Consider the following 20,232-nt stretch of genomic DNA (forward strand, 5'->3'; position numbering starts at 1 on the left):
TTAAATCCAAATCCACTTCCCAAAAGTGACAAAAATCTTCATGCTATGAGTCTCTCTGTGACCTGAAAGCAGCTCAGGCTCTTACAAAGAACAAAACAAGTTGAGAATCCAAGATTCTACAGCTCACGTTACTAGAGCTACAATGTAATCTCAGGTCCAGCCAGTGCAAATCCTCACTAAGAATTCACAAAACACATAGGAAACCTCCAATGTTGCCACAATCAAGTTTCTTGGGCAGCAAAGGAAGAGGAGAATGGGATTATATCCAACTATACATACTTAGAGGCAAAAACATCTGAAGTTCTAAATCAGGGAGAACCTCTATCTTCTCTCAAGATCAATAATAGTCCCAGAACTGCCCCTATTCCACATTCCTGGATTTTATTGTTTTATTTTCCTTGGATTTTCTGAGTCAGTCTTACATTCTACAATAATCCCCATTTTGTATCTAATTTAAATTGTTTTCTCTTCCTTTATCTAAACATGTGTAGCTAATATAAATTTGGACAAATGCTAGATATAAAAACACAAAAACAAATGCAGTTTATTAATGCAAGAATGAGATAAAATCATGGGTAATATTTTCCTCTGTTTCATGAACATTCTATAATGCGCCCTGGCAAGCCCTAGGATATCTTGCCACTTAGTGTGAAAAATTGATCTATGACAATGATCCACAGTGCTGTCCCTCAATAAAGCTAAATCTCTTTTGATATCTTGCAAAACTATAAAGAAACATGGAAGTTAGTGAACAAACCTGCTACAGTTTCCCTTAAAAAAAAAAAGTCTGATGTAGATATTAGTGTCTAGGAAGTTCATTAGGAAATGGTCTTGGAATCAGTACTTGTGACAGAAGGAAAGGAGGCATAACAGCAGATGGAGATTTTAGACTGTACTGCTATCACAACAAAGGACTCATCTGAACACAACAGTATTCTGAATTGGAATTTTCCTTCACTGTTGTTCAACTTGAGGCTAGAGCAGGATCTTTATAACTTTCATTCATCAGACAAAGGCTGACTGGAAAAGGAATGTGACCATGGATGAGGGAATTCTAAGAAAGGGCAGATAGATAAAAATTTTCGGCTAGCAGCATTCTCAGCAGGTAGGAAAATAAGTCCTCCTCACCCAAAAGAGGAAATGGGGAGGTGGAGGCAGGGCCACATAGCACAGTATCCACTACAAATCCTTTTCACATACATGCAAAAAGTTTCCCAAGAATATTATTAATATCCCAAATTATGAGGCCACATTTCTCAATCATACAATGATGAAAAAAATTGTCAAGGAGACAACTAGAAACCTTACAATTTTCTTATTGTAACATAATGACCAGAGTTATAAATAAAGTAACAATATTTTAAAAGTAAATTTTTAAAGAACTCATCTCTTTCTTCTCTGGGTAGCTTAAGCTTTACAATCTTTCCCAATTGTCTCTGCAAGCCCCCAAGGAACTTTTACATGTGTGAAGAACAACTAGGCACGTATATCTTGACAGCCTCCTTGTCAAGACATTCTGTAGTTTCCTGTCTTGTCAGTGCCCTGCCCTATCAGGCAAAGTAGTCTAAAGAGATGGACATTTTGATGTTCAGAGTGCCAAACCAACATTGTAAGGTGAGGGACAGAGAGAATTTTTTCCTATTCTGGGTTACAGTTTGATACTATGCTCCATAATAGTTGTGCTTGTGCCCAGAGTCCCTTCAAATCTTTCTGGAAAACATATCCTATAGCTTTGGTATATTTCTCTACAAGAAAACTAGGGGGATGCCTGGGTGGCTCAGTGGTTGAGCGTCTGCCTTTAGCTCAGGGCACGATCCCGGAGTCCCAGGATGGAGTCCCACATGGGGCTCCCTGCATGGAGCCTCGTTCTCCCTCTGCCTATGTCTCTCTCTCTCTGTCTCTCTGTCTCTCATGAATAAATAAATAAAATCTTAAAAAAAAAAAAGAAAACTAAAAACCAGTTTAATGAAGCCATATAGGATGGCACATATGCTGTTCTTCTGATCACTCTTCTCAACCTTAATTTTTGCTCTTATGTCTCCTCTTTGTCTCCTTATGCATATTAATTAATGCAAACATACTTGCAGAGACCACAGATCCATCATCACCACAAACTACCTTTGTTATGGCAACCCTAACAAATACATTTAAGTAAAAACAAAACAAAACACATTTCATTTGTTTTGCAGTGTTTCTATGGAAGGCCGATGCCTTTATTTTGAATTAATATCCACTAACTGGAATTTAAATTTTTATCTGGGCAGCCCAGGTGGCTAAGTGGCTTAGTGCTGCCTTTGGCCCAGGGCATGATCCTGGAGATCCTGGATCAAGTCCCACCTTAGGCTCCCTGCAGGGAGCCTGCTTCTCCCTCTGCCTGTGTGTCTGCCTCTCTCTCTCTCTCTCTCTGTCTCTCATGAATAAATAAATAAAATCTTTAAAAATAAATAAAATAAAATAAAATAAAATAAAATAAAATAAAGTAAAATAATTTTTATCTCCTGTGCTAACTATAGCACAAACCACACAGAACATTGTCTACAATTCTTTTATGGGCTCTTTCAAGTAGAGAAAGAACTTAAACCCACATATAAAATAACTTAAATGATATATATCTTTGGAGCTTTTTATTTTCAATCTTTTGTATACTTAGTGTGTTTCTTTCTACAAATTTGATTATTTTAGCCTTCTAAAGTATTTAGTCCATTTATACTTAATGTAATCCTGGTACATTTGAGTTTAAACCTACCATTTTTTTTTTTTGTTGTTGTTGTTGTTAGTTATACATGTGCCTATTATTTTTAGTGGTTACTCTGATATTAGGCTGTGTTAAGGCTGATATAAATGAACCTTTTGCTATTTCTTACAAAAACAAGTATTTTAGGACTTTAACTCCTTTACCTCTATCCAAACTTTGTGCTTTTGAAGTCACATATTTTGATTTATATGTATCCTTTAATCCCACAAGACATCATCATCATCTCCTTTATTATTATTATTATTATTATTATTATTATTATTATTATTAAAGAGTCACTTAAATCTTTCCATTTCGTTCATTCTTTTTTATCTTTCTTTATGTCTTCCCACATTCCCATGCTCCAATCTGGGACCATTTTTCTTTTGCCTGCAGAACAACCATTAAAATTACTTTTAGTGAACCTTGTTGATATTGAAGACTCTTAGCATTTCATTGCTTGGAAATGTCTTTATTTTACCTTAATTTTGAAAGATAATTTTACCAGGTATAGAATTTGAGGTAGAAAATTCCTTTCTCTCAGCTACTTGAATATGATTTCCATTATATACTGCCTTTCATCTTCTCTATAGAGAAGTTTTTATTTTATTGCTTTTTCTTTGAGATCAAGATCTTTTATCTGGCTGCTTTTAAGCTTTCTTTCTTTCTTTCTTTCTTTCTTTCTTTCTTTCTTTCTTTCTTTCTTTTCTTCTTCTTCTTCTTCTTCTTCTTCTTCTTCTTCTTCTTCTTCTTCTTCTTTCTTCTTCTTCTTCTTCTTCTTCTTCTTCTTCTTCTTCTTCTTCTTCTTCTTCTTCTTCTTCTTCTTCTTCTTTTGGCTTCCAGTAGCTTTATTATGACCTTCTTCATATTTTCCTACCTGGCATTCATAGTACTTCTTTAATCTGTGGCTTTATGTTTTTGAGCAGTTTGGGAAAATTAACAGCCATTATCTCTTCAAATATCGCTTCTACTCTACTTTCTCCTTATCTTGAGTTCCAATTTCACATTTGTTAGGCTTTCTTACTATGCTATATGACTCTTATTATCTGAATTTTCATTTCTCCTTCTTTATTTTATCCTGGATTTCTTTTTTTTTTACTAACTTATCTTCCAATTTACTCATTCTATTTCAGCTATGTATAATCTGCTTTTAAATTCATCTACTGATACTAATTTTTAAACTCAGTTATTGTATTTTTTTTAAAGTTAACAATATTTATTTATTTTTTTACATATTTTTTCACTGGAGTTCAATTTGCCAACATATACCATAACACCCAGTGCTCATCCATCAAGTGCCCCTCTCAGTGCCTGTCACCCAGTCACCCCCACCCCCCACCCCCACCACCTCCCTTTTCACCACCCCTTGTTCGTTTCCCAGAATTAGGAGTCTCTCATGTTGTCTCCCTTTCTGATATTTCCCACTTATTTTTTTCCTTTCCCCTTTATTCCATCTCACTATTATTTATATTCCCCAAATGAATGAGACCATATAATGTTTGTCCTTCTCCGATTGACTTATTTCACTCAGCATAATACCCTCCAGTTCCATCCATGTCGAAGCAAATGGTGGGTATTTGTCATTTCTAATGGCTGAGTAATATTCCATTGTATACATAGACCACATCTTCTTTATCCATTCATCTTTCGATGGACACCGAGGCTCCTTCCACAGTTTGGCTATTGTGGACATTGCTGCTAGAAACATCGGGGTGCAGGTGTCTCGGCATTTCATTGCATCTGTATCTTTGGGGTAAATCCCCAGCAGTGTAATTGCTGGGTCGTAGGGCAGGTCTATTTTTAACTCTTTGAGGAACCGCTACACATTTTTCCAGAGTGGCTGCACCAGTTCACATTCCCACCAACAGTGCAGGAGGGTTCCCCTTTCTCCACCTCCTCTCCAACATTTGTTGTTTCCTGCCTCTTTAATTTTCCCCATTCTCACTGGTGTGAGGTGGTATCTCATTGTGGTTTTGATTTGTATTTCCCTGATGGCAAGTGATGCGAAGCATTTTCTCATGTGCTTGTTGGCCATGTCTATGTTTTCCTCTGTGAGATTTGTGTTCATGTCTTTTGCCCATTTCATGATTGGATTGTTTGTTTGCTGTTGATTTTAATAAGTTCTTTACAGATCTTGGATATAGTCCTTTATCTGATACGTCATTTGCAAATATCTTCTCCCATTCTGTAGGTTGTCTTTTAGTTTTGTTGACTGTTTCTTTTGCTGTGCAGAAGCTTCTTATCTTGAAGTCCCAATAGTTAATTTTTGCTTTTGCTTCTCTTGCAAGAAGTTACTGTGGCCAAGTTCAAAACGGGTGTTGCCTGTGTTCTCCTCTAGGATTTTGATGTATTTTTTATTTTAGAATTTTGATTCAGTTATATTTATAGACTTCAGTTTTCTGCTTAAGCTTTTCACCTCATCCTCTATTTTCTTGAAAATATTAATCATAGCAACTTAAAAGTCCATGTCTGATAATACTAATAAATGTTTTTCCTATAGGTCTTCTTTTTTCCCTGAATGTCTTTTTTCTGTCCTTCTACTTATTTGGTCTTGCCAGCTTGGAATGCCTGATAATATTTTATGGAATACTAGCATTGTATATAGAATATTTTAAAGAGAGTTTAAAGCTTTTAATGATGGTATCTGTCTGTACAGAGCATTTACTTTGCTTTTGGTGGACCATTAACCTAAGTAGATCACTTTATTCTAATCTAGGATTAAACTGACTTCAGAGTTGTAGTGTCTGTAAGGGCTGATTCTATTCATTTTCCCTCCCGGTCTGTAGCCCTTTAGGGGTCCCAACTGAAAGCATGGTTATTTATCAGATCTTTAACACCTTCACAGACTCCAATATCTAATTTTTGTCCCTTCGTTCTCATAAACCTGCAAAAGCTGCCCTCAGTTTCTTAATTTCTTGGCTGCTTCTAAACTGGGAAATACCTTAATGGGGAAACAGCGCCAAATGTTAGACTCAGAAGAAAGAATTCTTCTTCTATTATTTTGAGGATCTTCAACCCTCAATTTCTAACTATCCTATAGTTCTTCAGTGCTGTCAAAATTTTAAATATTTATCCAGCCACTCAAGTTATTGTTGGAGTGAGTGTCAATCAGATACAAAGTATTCTGACATAGCTGGAAGTGAAAGATTATCATCCTAACATCTATCATATCTAGATTGAACCAAACACTTATTGATAATATTTAACTCATTAACACTAAACAATGACAACTTTCAAACTAATACTTAGGAAAAGATCTTTTTAAAGCAACAGTAAATATATTTAATTTCTTATTTAGACTGCTAATGAACTTCTAAACTTAAACTCTTTGCACAAGTCTGCTCTTTCAAGCAATGTGATGATCAACATCTTTAGGTATATACTTTCATGTCATGATTTCTTGATTATTTCCTGAGTAGACTTCTGAAAGCATAATTTCTTGGTCAAAGTTATAGACATTTTAAAGCATTGCCACATTTTTGTCCTCTTGTCTCCAGAAAAATTTGGCTATTTACATCTTAATAATTAGGTTTAATTTTATGTGTGTATCTATAACTTTGTGGGGTTCTTTAATTTGAGAAGAAACAGGAAAGTATTTGTATCCTGGAAAATACTTTTCCTCACCCATCATCCAGTCATAAAATATATAAAAGGAATTTTTATTTTATTCTTCACACACAGCAAAAAATCTCTTTGAGCTTGATTCAAAATATATTAAATTTCATCCATAAAGATCTTTTATTCTTAGCAACATGTTTGAGTTTATATCAAAGAGGGAGTTCCCATGAAGTTCATGTTTTAACCTTAAATGCTTCAATAATTGCTGAAGTAGAGCTCTAGTGGGATAAGTCTAACAAATAGAAACGTAACTTAAAATTTTGCAGGAGGTGGGACATTTCCAACAAATCAGGGTGGCATAACAATGCTTATACAACTTTTGTTGCCACTCATTGGCAAAACACCATTTGCGTATGTTAAATAAAAGTCAGTAATAGGATTTATACGAGGGAGAAAAAACTTGAGTTCTGCACTTTGGAATGACAGGACCAAGTGTTGTGTGGCTATCTCTTTAAAAAGCTACAGGAATATGGGGTGGCCTAAGGCGCCTCAACCAGGGAGGCTCACTTCAAATTACCAGACACGTCTATTATGAAGTGTTGAAAAGAGAAAGAAAAACAAATAATAAAGTTACAAAATAAAGTTTATTTTATCAAAATTAAAACTGCTTCCTTCTCTCCACTTGAGAGTAACCTTGAGATGGAACAGTCTGAGGATTACATTGCTATAATCCCTTAGCAGTTAGTTCCACAGCAGGAGGCGCCTGCTACAGACAAAATTATAGGGTTAGGAATGTTCACAATTCTGTGACCTGATTGGCTGACTATTCCTCAGGGCTTTTGAATCAAATATTTATACATCTAAATGAGAGCAAAGAAAGGAAAATGGTTCATAAAGAGAGTCCCAGAGCATGTATTATTGAAATAACAGATGGAAATATTATATTTTTGAAACATTCTTTCTATAAAGAAGTCTTATGAAGTGTGTTTTGGTAGGATAAGCTGAGCCAAAAGTGGAGGAGGGAGAAAGAGAGAGAAGGAAAAAAGTTTCATTTTCAAATGTTTGGTGTCAGCAGTATACAAAGTTAGTGTTTCCCAAGAAAAGGTATATCTTAGGATGCGCTGCAGCATTGTGCACTTGCAGTCTCTATTCAACATAACAGTACCAGGAGAGGAATATTCAGAAAACCCTTGTCAGTTTGCGTGTGTAGTTGCCTGGATGTTGACCCCTGATGTCTTTGCAGACAGTGTATGGCCTCCTCCCACAGAATTTTTCATGTTTTCTAAAATGACTGAAACCTAATCTAAGATCCAGAGCATCATTTCAAAAAAGCTATTGGCCACCTAATACCTGTTGACATTTTAGTAACAAATAGATTAAGACTGTAGATTTCATGCCACATGGGCAATATCACTGGTCATTTAGTATGGGTTTATAGAGTAAAAATATAGGCATGCAATGCAAGGCAAAAAGCAAGAAAGCAGGCAGAAGGCCAAATAAAAAATTCATCACACTTGCTTTATTTTCCTCTACATGGAAGCCTGTACCCATGACAAAATCAATAGTTCAGATTTATTCTGTTGTGTTTCCAGGAAAAATACCCCACTACTAAGCAATCAATTTGAAGTGCTCACGGTCAGTCCAATTTCTCCACCATTTAGTTCTCCAGACATGGTTCAGTTAGTTTGCAGGTCTCAGCTATTAATTGGATCTGCTATATGATGATGTGATTTATTACATTGCAACTGGCAGTTACTCTGGCCAAGAAAAGAAAAAGAATTCATAGGAACACAATTATTTTAACCTTGAATCTAGACATGATCTATATCTGTGACAGAGATCTGAATGTAATTCCTGGTTAACTGTATTTTTATAAGGAATGCACCTACACACACAAAACTAACCTGGGAGAAGGGGGAATGGTTATGATGCAATAAATAAAGGAAGTCATTCTCTTTCAAGTCCAGGCTACTGGTATTGCTGATCAGATGATCTAGGTATTGGTAACAGTTTGAGGATTTAGTTTTTATATATAGGTTCTGAGCATCAAACAATGGTCAGTTGACAAAGGTTAAAAAGCCAGTAATCTATGGCTTCTGCAAAATCAGAGTGAACAATCAGATGGTCACCTCTGTCAAAAGAAAGAAGCAAGAAAGAGAAAAAGAGACTGCAACTCACTCACACCCACCAGTGGGGCCACCTCACAGCAAAGCAAAAAAAAAAAAAAAAAATAATAATAATAATAATAATAATATAAAACAAAATAAAATAAAAATGCTTTAGTAATGGCTTGTTGGGTGACAGCATCTGCTCAGGGAGTTGGCTCAGAAGGCCTCAGAAGCTCAGGGTTCCAGCCAGCAGCAGAAAGGACTCTTGGCAGAGCTGCTTCCTGTACCTCTTTTGATCATAGGGCTCAGGCTTGGAAAGGTTTTCACCAGTCTTGTGGTTTCCTGGTCGTGCGTCAGTACATTCTGGCTGAAACACTTCACTTCCTTCAGGCCAGCCCCTCCACCAATGGCTCCCAGCTCCATAGTGCATTCTCTCCAGCTTTGAACTAAACTCCAAGGACACTGCTGGCTGCAGCAAGAATCCTGAACGACAGGCTTGCAGCTGAGATACTAGCATTGCCTTTTTTGTGATGAGGAAGGTATGAGGGGGAAAAATAGGTTTAATGGAGTCACAGAAAAAGTCCACTGAAGCAGTGAAGCATGAATATTATGTGCAGTTCCCATACAATCTCTTTTCAAAGGCTGTCTGCAATAGAATCACTTGGGCAACTGTATTTGGGTTCAAACAGAGAGTTCCAATCTGATGTTAGATCTTGCAAAGCAGAATCTCTGAGTGGGGACTGGGGATCTATGTTTTTTTAAAAATCTTGTATTTCTAAAGGCTCATCACTGTCTGGTGTAATATACCGAATTTCTTAAATTAGGAAACTCAAACCCAGAAAAACTGGGTCACTCTGCTGAAGTAAAACAGGTAACCTGAATCTCACGTGGGGCTCTTCCACTATACCACACTGTTAGCCACTGTAATTGGGCTTGGGTGTCATGCTCCTAACCATGGACTGTTCCCATGTGCTTTGACCCCATGTATCTCTCCAAAGAGGACCCATTCTGCTTTCACAGGGCCCCTTTCAAATCCCACTACCCTCAACTCAGGTAGTACTGGAAAAATATGTAAGTTATAAACATCTATCAAAAGAGGTAGTGTTTAGTTCAAAAATTCAAAAATTTCATTCAGAAGTTTCAGGGATATTTATAGAACAAGGTTTCTGCTGCCTAATTTGAAGGAGTGGTGTGGAGTAGGAAGGAATGAAAAGAAGACCAAAGAATTTTCCAATGAAAATGGATGATTTCCCTTTTATAACTAAATGGCATCAGAAACTCTAAATTTTGCAAGGGATCAGAACCATCATAAGCTGAAAATAGCACCAGGAGTAATATAGGCTTCTGTCATTCACATGTTACACATTAGAGTTTAGACTATGCCAAGAGTCAGGGACTACCTCAAAGAAGTCAGAATTACATGTGATTAAATACTTAATGGCAAATGCATGGAAGATATTCTTTAGAGTGGATGAATAAAATTGTGTTTGGTAATACAACTTTTGGAATCGGGTATATCTGAATCAAAATCCCAGATTTACCACTGACTTGCTGTGTGGGCTTGAGGAAGTTATTTAATTTCTTTGAGTCTTAATTTTGTCACCTTAAAATGGAGCCTAACAGGACTCTTAAGAATATTAAAGCATAGGAAATGGAAGGAATTAGTGATGGAATGCTGAATTTATTGAAGAAAATAAAAGGCAAAGTGAAAAATGCCGGTGAACCAAAATAATCCAAAGAGAAATATATCGATACCAGTAAGTCCAAAACAGTAACAAACTAAAAAAAACTTTTATGATAATTAACCTAAAATCTCAAGCTGAATGTTTTTATCAAATCCCAAATTCTGTGCCCAGAGAAAAAAAATCTACCCAACCCTAGGACTGTTTAAAGCTCTTTGAACATGGCTAGAATATATGCATCAGGTAAGCTCCAGGAAATTAAGGATTTTTAACTGTTTTGTTCATTCCTGTGCCCAGTGTTTAGCTGTGGAATGAACAAATGAATGTGTAGGATCTAATAGTGGTCAAAAGTTTTGACAACTCAATAAAGGAGGGGAATGATGAACATTTAAATACAGAGATAGGTATTTCTGGATGATGATCCATCCTGTGTGCAGTTGTGCCAATTCTGTCAGCCATGACAGCCAAGGGATAAAGAAAGTTGCCCTGTTAATGTTTCTAAAATGCCTTAAACTCTGTATTGATACCAACAAAGCTAGGGAAGAATTGCCTGGAGCAAAGTCCTGATATTAATAACAAACTGCTCAATAAATAGAAAGTATTACTGCTATTATCTCAAATTAGATGACATGTTAAGAATGCTAAAAGTTTGCCCTGAACACTTTCAAAATGTCTCCACAAGGTAACGGAGACTTGGAGGATAAGTGTTGGAAGTAGATAGCAATTTAATAAATCTTCTTGTATTAGAGTTGAAGCACAAAGCTATTGTAGGAAGGAAGGAAGGAAGGAAGGAAGGAGGGAAGGAAGGAAGGAAGGAAAATAAAAGTAGCAGAGAGAGCATAGAATCAAATACTAAACCAAAATGTAAGCCTGCTGAAACCTACAGTTAACTTCTACCTTACTTTCTCTTAAAATCTCCTTTGCGTAACAAGTCAAGTTAGTGACTATAAAGTGACTCAAAATGCCACAAAGAGCAAAAGGAGCTCCCACTTTACAGCCCTCTGAGTACACTCAATGCCTTGGTCTATGGAAATTATATGGTATGCTGGTTATGTGTGCAGTCTTGGGGGCAGAGAGATGATTTGTCCCTCACTAGTTCTGTGACTTCAAGCAAGCCATTATATTCTGCTTTGTTATTTTTGTTTTTCTGCAAAAGGGAGATAAGCATACAGACCTCACAGGAATTTTGTAGTTTGATCCAGAATCTGGTACATTCTAAAGGCTTGACAAATGGTAGCCATGACTTGCTGTCATTAATATTATTGAGATATTCAAATATCAGATATATCACTTAACAATGTGTTATATGACTTGGTCTGGAAAAAGGATCTGAGAAATATATTCATTGTGGGCCCCCTGGGAGAAAGGCCTAAATGCTTTATTCCCTTGTAGCAGTTGGGATGGCTATATTTAGTTTTTATATATAAGGTTATACTCACAAACTGCATGCAACTTTTACTATCCTTTGCAATTAACCTTCTGGTTACACACAATAGAGTTTACCTTTTGCTGATGGAGCAAAAAAAAGCAAAGAAAAATGAAATACTTGGCCTAGGATCATAAGATGAGCCATAATTATCATAATTCCCCAAATCCCAGTCATGGGTTCAGCCAAACAAACTAAGGTTTCCATGAAGTTTAACAGTGAGTCAACCCTAGAGATATCTGGGACAAGTTTAAAACAATCCAAATATACTTTATATTTTTTATGTTGTACAAAAAAAGTGAACTGAAACAGAGAAACATGGAATATAAGACAGTGCAGCGAAGGAAGTAAGAAGTCCTTTAGGTTCTACTGTAAAAACAATGTAGATTTGATTCATGAGCTATAGGAATATTATTCTGCCAACAGAGAACCAAAAGAAGTGAGATCAGTTTTAGAGAAAAATGATTAACATTGTCTATGTAGTTACTAAGGTGGTTGCATGGAGACTCAAAAATATTTTAAATAAAATAAGAAATTTTGAGTCAAATTCTGAGAGGCTGGAGAATAGAATAGAAGGGACATAGAAGTAGGAATGAGAATTGGCTCTGTTTATCAGTAATTTAACTACTTTATGGAAATCACATAGTTGCTCTAAAGGAGATATCTAACTTTACCCAACAGAATGGTTATAAGGACACAATAAAAGTGGGTTATTAAAAGTATTTTAAAACCTCTGCTATTCTCTCCCCCCCCAAAACCCTGGAAAAGATGTAGTCATAAATCCCATTTTCTTTACCCACAAATAAATGTTTATTAACCGCTAGGTATTAGATATTATAAAGTATTCAAAGACCTAAAAACATGGATTCTATAGTTGGAAAACTCAGCTAGAGGGTAAACATAAAAGGATAATTGTATAGAGATAAATCAAGACATAATTTGATAAATTACTAAAAGGTTTCCATAGAAGCCTGTTGTAGATAACAATTCATGTTGATGAGAGGCTGCTGAAAGCTGGAATAATCAAGGGAAGGAAAATAAAAGGAAGTTGGATTTGAGCTTAGACATGAAGGATTTAAATTGTTAAAATGGAAGTGTATACTGAAGAGTTTGAAATTTACCTTATGGACACCTGGGAGTATCTAAAAAATTTCACATAGCAATGAATCTTTGGGAAAATTCATCAGCAAAAGTGGTTTGGAGGTGGATAATAAGCAAGGAGACTCATTAGAAAACATTTGTGATAGTTCAAATATAATAATAAATGTAATACCATGATGGTTGTGAGAATTAAAATGAAACAAAGTATGTGAGAGATCTTCTGAAAGATTTCTTTAAAAAATCTACAAAATATGACAATTGATTAGGTGGAGAAAGTAAAGATCAGGATAAAAACCAGGCAAGAGTGACTGTGGTTTTAAGCCTAAATTTTGAAAAACATGGTACCATTTATAGAACTAGGATATCAAAGGAGAATGTTTTGGCAACTTTTGAGAATAAAATTTCCAGTAGTGTGTTCAGGGAGTGGTAATATCTCTAGAAATTAATACTGGCAGTTATGCTCAGAGATGTCATAAGAAATCAGGTATAGGCTAGGGAAAATGGGGGATTAGAAACACCAAAGAATTTAGGGCCATATTTGAAAAATCTCAATTGTCTGTAAATAAACCTACCTTGTAGACAAGGCATCACCTACTATGACATAAGCAACATATCAACTTCACATGGCCTTAGAAAAATGAATAGCACAATTTGCTTAGATGTTACCAAAACGCAGGTGCCCTAATGTCATTCAGGGTGTATGTGGATATGTCAACAGAGTAACTTCTGTTATAGCACATTCTAAGAATGATGATTTACTATCCTAATAACTAAGGATAGGTACCTTAATAATTATGGTAGGCAGAATAATGTTCCTCTAAAGATGTCTATGTCCTAATCCTTGGAACCTAGAATATGTGACCTAACATTGCAAAAGAGACTTTGCAGAGGTGATAAAGTTAAGAATCTTGACCCGAGGAGATTATCCCAGATTATACAAGGTGGTCCCATGTAATCACATAGTCCTTTTTTTAATAAAATAGGGGTGCAGGAGAGTCAGAGCCAAAAGCAGATTTGAAGATCTTCTGCTTCTGACTTTGGAGATAGAGAAAGTGGCCATAAGTCATGGAATGCAGGTAACCTCTCAAAGCTGGAAAAGGCAAAGAAACAGATTCTCCTCTAAAGCCTCTAAAAGGAATGCAGCCTTGTCAACATCTTGATATTAGTTCAGTGAGACTCTTGTTGAACATATGACCTACAGAATTGCAAAATAATGAATTTGCATTTTCAAGCCACTGAGTTACTGCAACTTATTACAGAAACAATAGGAAACTCATACAATATTACATATATTCTGAGTAATACATGCTCATTGTAAGACAAATCAGAAAATAGAAAAAGATCTTTTTAATGATATAAATATCAAACTTTCCTGGCCATAACAGAATAGCTAGTACCTGACTTGCCTTCCCAGGAACTGGACAAAGGTTCAATTTGAACAACTAGGAAACTGGACAAAGCATAAGAAATATAAAAAGCAACATTTTCAGACCCAGGGCAGTATGCTCTACAAGAAGTGAGGAAAATAAAATGAGCTCTATAATCCCTCAGCTTTCTTCCTGAAAACATTTTTGAGACCACATTTTGATTTCAATCATTCAGAATGGAAAGAGACCTTTTTGAACACTCATAGCATGGAGCAGAGATTCGAGAAGGACTGCATCTTAGTTGTAGGACTAGACTAACTCAAGGGGAAAGGCAACTCTAGATTTCCTCTAAAGAGGCTTTAAAAAAAAACTGAAAGAATTAAGCTGAATCACAATTAACCTAACTGGCACCTAAAACAAATGCAACACTCTCTAAAGATAGAAGACAAAATGCATAGACTTATCACAGTAATTTTCACAATGTCCAGCAACCAATCAAAAAAGGACTAGATAAGCAAAGAATCTTGGAAATAGAACCCATAGCCCCCAAAAAATGAGTCAAAAGAAACAGATACAGAAATAATAGATGGTAGAATTAGCAGACAAGGATATTAAAACAGCTATTATAAACACAATCATGAATTTAAAGTAAAACATAAACATAAGAACAAGAGAAGTAGAACTCCAAAGAATCAAACTGAATTTATACTAGATGGGAATAAGTTCAGATTATACATTCCATAAGAAAAGATCAGTGAGGGACACCTGGGTGGCTCAGTCAATTGAGTGTCTGACTCTTGGTTTTGGCTCAGGTCATGATCTCAGAATGGTGGGATCGAGCCCCACATCAGGCTCTGCACCAGTGTGGAATGTGCTTGAGATTCTCTCCTTCTTCCACTCCCTCTGCCCCTCCTCACACTCTTGTGCTCTCTCTCTCTCCTTCTCTCAAATCAAATAAGTAAAATATTTTTAAAAAAATATCAGTGAACTTGAAAAGCTATCAAAAGAAATTGTCCAGACTCTAGAACACAGAGAAAAGTGGCTTAAGAAACAATGACTTAGTGACTTGTGTGTGGTACATCATATGGTTAATATACATATAATATACATATAATATAAGTGGATTCCTAGTGGAAAAACTATTTGAGGATATAAAAGCAGAAAATTTCCCTAAGTCAATAAAAACTATAACCTGTATATCAAAGAAGCCCATATAGTCAAGACACAAAAGAAAACCAGAGGAAAGTACATCATTATCAAGCAGTCAGAGAAAAAGCCACATTACATACAGTGAAATAAATATAAGAATGACTAATGACTTCTCACTAGAAATAAAAAAAGCAAGAAGACAATGGAACAGTGTCTAAACAGTGCTGAATGTAAAATATGTTCACTTAAAATTTGATATTAAGAAAAAATAACTTTCAAGCATGGGATAAATGAAAACATTTAAATATAAACAAAAGCCAAGAGAAGTTGTCACTAGCAAATATCTATTAAAAAATATTAAAGGGCATACTTTGGGCCCAAGGAATACCAGACGGAAACTTGGATCTACATAAAAAAATTTAAAAAGTTGGAAATAGCATGTATACATAAATATACAAGGTTCTACTTACTTGCCACTTACTCTGTTTTTTAAAAATCAACTATTTAAGACAATAATAACATATTTGGGGCCTTGTATTTAGAAAGACATCTATGACAATATTTGCACAAAGTATGGGGTACAGCAAATGGAAATATTTGTACTTCAGTAAGGATGTTATCTCACACATGAAGCAGTATTAGGCTATTTAAAGGCAAACCTTAACAAGTTAAAGATGTATACTGTAAACCTTTGAATAATCACTTAAGAAAATAAAGAGATACAGCTGGCCATCTTGGTTAAAAGACAGGAATTACACTGTATTAAAAAGCCAGACAAAATTATATAGTGTCTAAGAGAAATGCATTTTATCTATCTATCTATTATCTATCTATCTATCTATCTATCTATCTATCTATCTATCTATCTCTCTATCTATCTCTGAAAGAGAGTGCAAGCAGGGAATGGCAGAGGGAGAAGGAGAGAGAGGAAGCTTAAGCAGACTCCATGCTCAGCATGGAGCATGGAGCTCCATGCAGGGTTCAAATCAGGACCATGAGAACATGATCCAAGCTGAAATCAAGAGTCAGACACTTAACCAACTGAACCACCCAAATACCCCAGGAATGCATTTTTTTTTTTTTGGTTACAGTTTCTTTTTTAATTCATTTAAATTAAATTTTAATTAACATATACTGTATTATTAGTTTAAGAGTAGAATTTGGTGATTTATCAGTTACATATAACACCCGATGCTCATTTCATCAAATGCCCTTAGTGCCCATCACCCAATTACACCACTCCCTACCAACCTCCCCTTCAGCAACCCTCTGTTTTTTTTTCCCATAGTTGATAGTCTCTTATGGTTTGTTTCTGTCTCTGTTTTCATCTTATTTTATTTTTCATTCTCTTCTCCTATGTTCATCTGTTTTGTTTCTTAAATTCCACATGAGTGAAATCATATGATATTTGTTTTTCTTTGATTGACTGATTTCACTTAGCATAATACCCTCTCGTCCCATCCATGTCATTGCAAATGGCAAGAGTTCGTTCTTTTTGATGGCTGAGTGATATTCCATTGTACATATATACACCACATCTTCTTTATCCATTCACCCGTCAATGGACATCCAGGCTCTTTCCATATTTTGGTAATTATGGACATTGCTGCTATAAACACTGGGGTGCATGCGCCCCTTCAAATCACTATGTTTGTATCATTTGGATAAATACCTACTAGTGCAATTATTGGATTGTAGGATAGCTCTTTTCTTAACTTTTTAAGAAATCTACAAACTATTTTCCAGAATGGCTGCATTACTTTGCACTCCCACCAAAAGTGTAAGAGGGCTCCCCTTTCTCTGCATCTTCACCAATATCTATTGTTTCTTGAGTTATTCATTTTAACCATTCAGACTGGTGTGAGGTGATATCTCACTCTGGTTTTGATTTGTATTTTCCTGATGCCAAGTGATGTTGAATAGTTTCTCATGTGTCTGTTGGCCATTTGTATGTCTTTGGGGAGCTGCTTCTTACGGGTCTGTTCAGGTTTTCTATTTCTTCCTGTTTCAGTTTGGTAGTTTATGTTTCTAGAATGCATCCATTTCTTCCAGATTGCCTAATTTGTTGGTATACAATTGCTCATAATATGCTCTTATAATTGTTTGAATTGTTTGAATTTCTTTGTTGTTGGTTGTGATCTCTCCTCTTTAATTTATGATTTTATTTATATGAGTCCTTTCTCATTTCTTTTTGATAAGTCTAGTTAGGGGTTTATTAATCATATTAATTCTTTCAAATAATCAGCTCCTAGTTTCATTGATCTTTTCTACTGTTCTTTTGATTTGTTTCATTAATTTCTGCTCTAATCTTTATTTCTCTTTGCCTGCTGGATTTAGGCTTTACTTGTTCTTTTCTCCAGCTCTTTCAGGTGTAACGTTAGGTTGGGTATTTGAAACTTTTCTTGTTTCCTGAGAAAGATCTGTATTGCTACATACTTCCCTCTTAGGATCTCCTTTGCTGTATCCCAAAAGTTCTGAACTGTTGTGTTTTCATTTTCATTTGTTTCCATGAATTTTTAAAGTTCTTCTTTAATATCCTGATTGACTCATTCATTCCTTAGTAGGATATCCTTTAACCTTCATTAAAATGAGTCTCTAAAATGAGCATTTAATCCATTTACATTAGAGTAATTATTGAAAGATATTAATTTAGTGCCATTGCATTACCTGTAAAGTCTCTGTTTCTGTAATTGTCTCTGTTCCTTTCTGGTTTTGTTACTTTTGCACTCTCTCTTTACTCAAAGGATCCCTTTTAATATTTCTTGTAGGGCTGGTTTATTGATCACAAATTCTTTTAGTTTCTGTTTGTCCTGAGAAGTCTTTGTCTCTACTTCTATTCAGAAAGATAAACTTGCTGGATAAAGTATTCTTGGCTGCATATTTTTCTCATTTAGAATCCTGAATATATCATGCCAGTCCTTTCTAGCCTGCCAGGTCTCTGTGGAGAAGTCTGCTGCCAGCTTTATGTTTCTACCTTTGCAGGTTAAGGACCTTTTGTCTTGAGCTGCTTTCAGGATTTTCTCTATCTCTGAAATTTGCAAGTTTCACTATTATATGTTGAGGTGTTGACCCATTTTTATTGATTTTGAAGGGAGTTCTCTGTGCCTCCTGGACTTGAATGCGTATTTTTTTTTCCCAGATTAGGGAAGTTGTAAGCTATAATTTGTTCAAATAAACCTTCTGCCCATCTTTCTCTTCATCTTCTGCAACCCCTATTATTCAAATATTATTTTGCTTTATGGTATCACTGATTTCTCAGTCTCCATAATCCAGTAGTTGTTTTTCTCAGCTTCCTTATTTTCCAACTTTTTGTCTTTTATATCACTGACTCTTTGGCCTTAATTTTCCTAACTGTTAGAGCCTCCATTTTTTACTACATCTCAGTAATAGCATTTTTAATTTCAGCCTGATTAGATTTTACTTCTTTTACTTCTACATTCAGGGATTATCTCTTATCTTCAGTGATTTTTTTCAAGCCCAGTTAATATCTTTATGGTTGTTGTTTTGAATCCTAGTTTTGACAACTGACGTATCCATATAGATTAAATCTTTGGCAGTGAGTACTTCCTCCTGTTCTTTCTTTTGGGGTGAGTTTCTCAATCTCATCATTATGTCCAGAAAAGTTAGAAGACAGAGAAAAGACAAAAGTAACAACAATTACACCAGAAAAATACCAACAAAGCAAACCAGAAGAAAACAGAAGAAAAACATAAGAATCAAGAAGTAAAACAGAACAAAATAATAAATTAGGTCCTGGATGTATTTTGGTCTGTTTGTTAAAAGAAACTAGATTGCAAAATAGGAAAGAAATAAAATTTATATGTATACAAAAATACAATAAAATACAAAAAGGAAACCAAAAGTTATATATAATAAAAATTTAAAAAGAATTGAAAAAATAAGAAAATAGCTGAAAAAATACTTTAAAATAAGACTAAATAATAATAATAATAATAATAATAATAATAATAATAAAACCTGTGAATGCTATATACCGTTTTCCACAAGAGCTGTGGTTTTCCCATTCTCTATGATCCATAAACTTGGTATTAGCAGGATGTTCCTACTAGTCTTCTGGTGGAGAGGCCTGTTCTGATTCTCAGGTATCTTTGCCCAGGTGGAATTGCACCCCCTTGGTGGAGGGAGAGGGGGAACAGGCTCAATGTAAGCTGTTTCTGATTGCACTGTGTGGTGCTATTTTGCTCCCTGAAGGCTTTCAACACTGAAGAGATGAACACGGTGGCACCCCATCCCTAGCCCTGGAGATGAAACTTTGTACCCCCCACTCCTCTATGAGCCCTCTCAGAACAGCAATCAATCATTCTTGACTCCCTGTTTCCATCCAAACGGGTTCACCCAACCTGTGACTGAGCATTTTTATCTCAGGCACAAGATCTGGTTTTGAGTCTCCAAACTTTATGGAATCCTGCAGCACAGACTCAGACCATTCTTCCTCCAGGAGAGGGGGGGATTATCACCCTGCTTCTGCCTTTTGCTGAGCCCTTGACCAGAGAGTGATTACAGGACCATTAGCAGTTTATGGCAATGTCAAGCAGAAAGCCTGTGCGTAGACTGGCTGTTTGCAGCTGGCTTTCCTGTTCTGATGCCTAGGAACTCTGCTCCATGCAGGCACTCCCATTCTCTTGGGACCTCAGGGATCCTGAGACCATGCTGTTCCACCTGAGGTTCCACCCACTCTGCCACCTGAGCACCTTTAAGCCAAGGATGTCCCCCATCATAGACTTTTAAAAGTTCTGATTTTAAAAGTTCTGTGCTCCACTGCTTATAACACTTTATGGTAGCCTCCTTAAGTAAGCTCTCTCCCCATGTGGTATCCTCTGATATATCACCCTGGATTCATGTCTCCACATCTTCTACCTTTTAAAAGTAGTCATTTTTCTATTTGTTAAACTGCAGCATTTTTCTCAGATCTCTGATTGATTTCACAGGTGTTCAGAATGATTTGATAAATACCTAGTTGAATTTCAGGAAACAGACACACTTAGGTTCCCTACTCTTAACTCCTCTCCCTCAGAAATTCATTTTAAATAAAAAAGACAGAAATAGGCTGGGGGGATATCTGGGTGGCTCAGTGGTTGGGCATCTG

Source organism: Canis lupus, chromosome 6 (assembly GCF_048164855.1).
Source record: "Canis lupus baileyi chromosome 6, mCanLup2.hap1, whole genome shotgun sequence".
In the NCBI taxonomy this organism is placed as follows: Eukaryota; Metazoa; Chordata; class Mammalia; order Carnivora; family Canidae; genus Canis; species Canis lupus.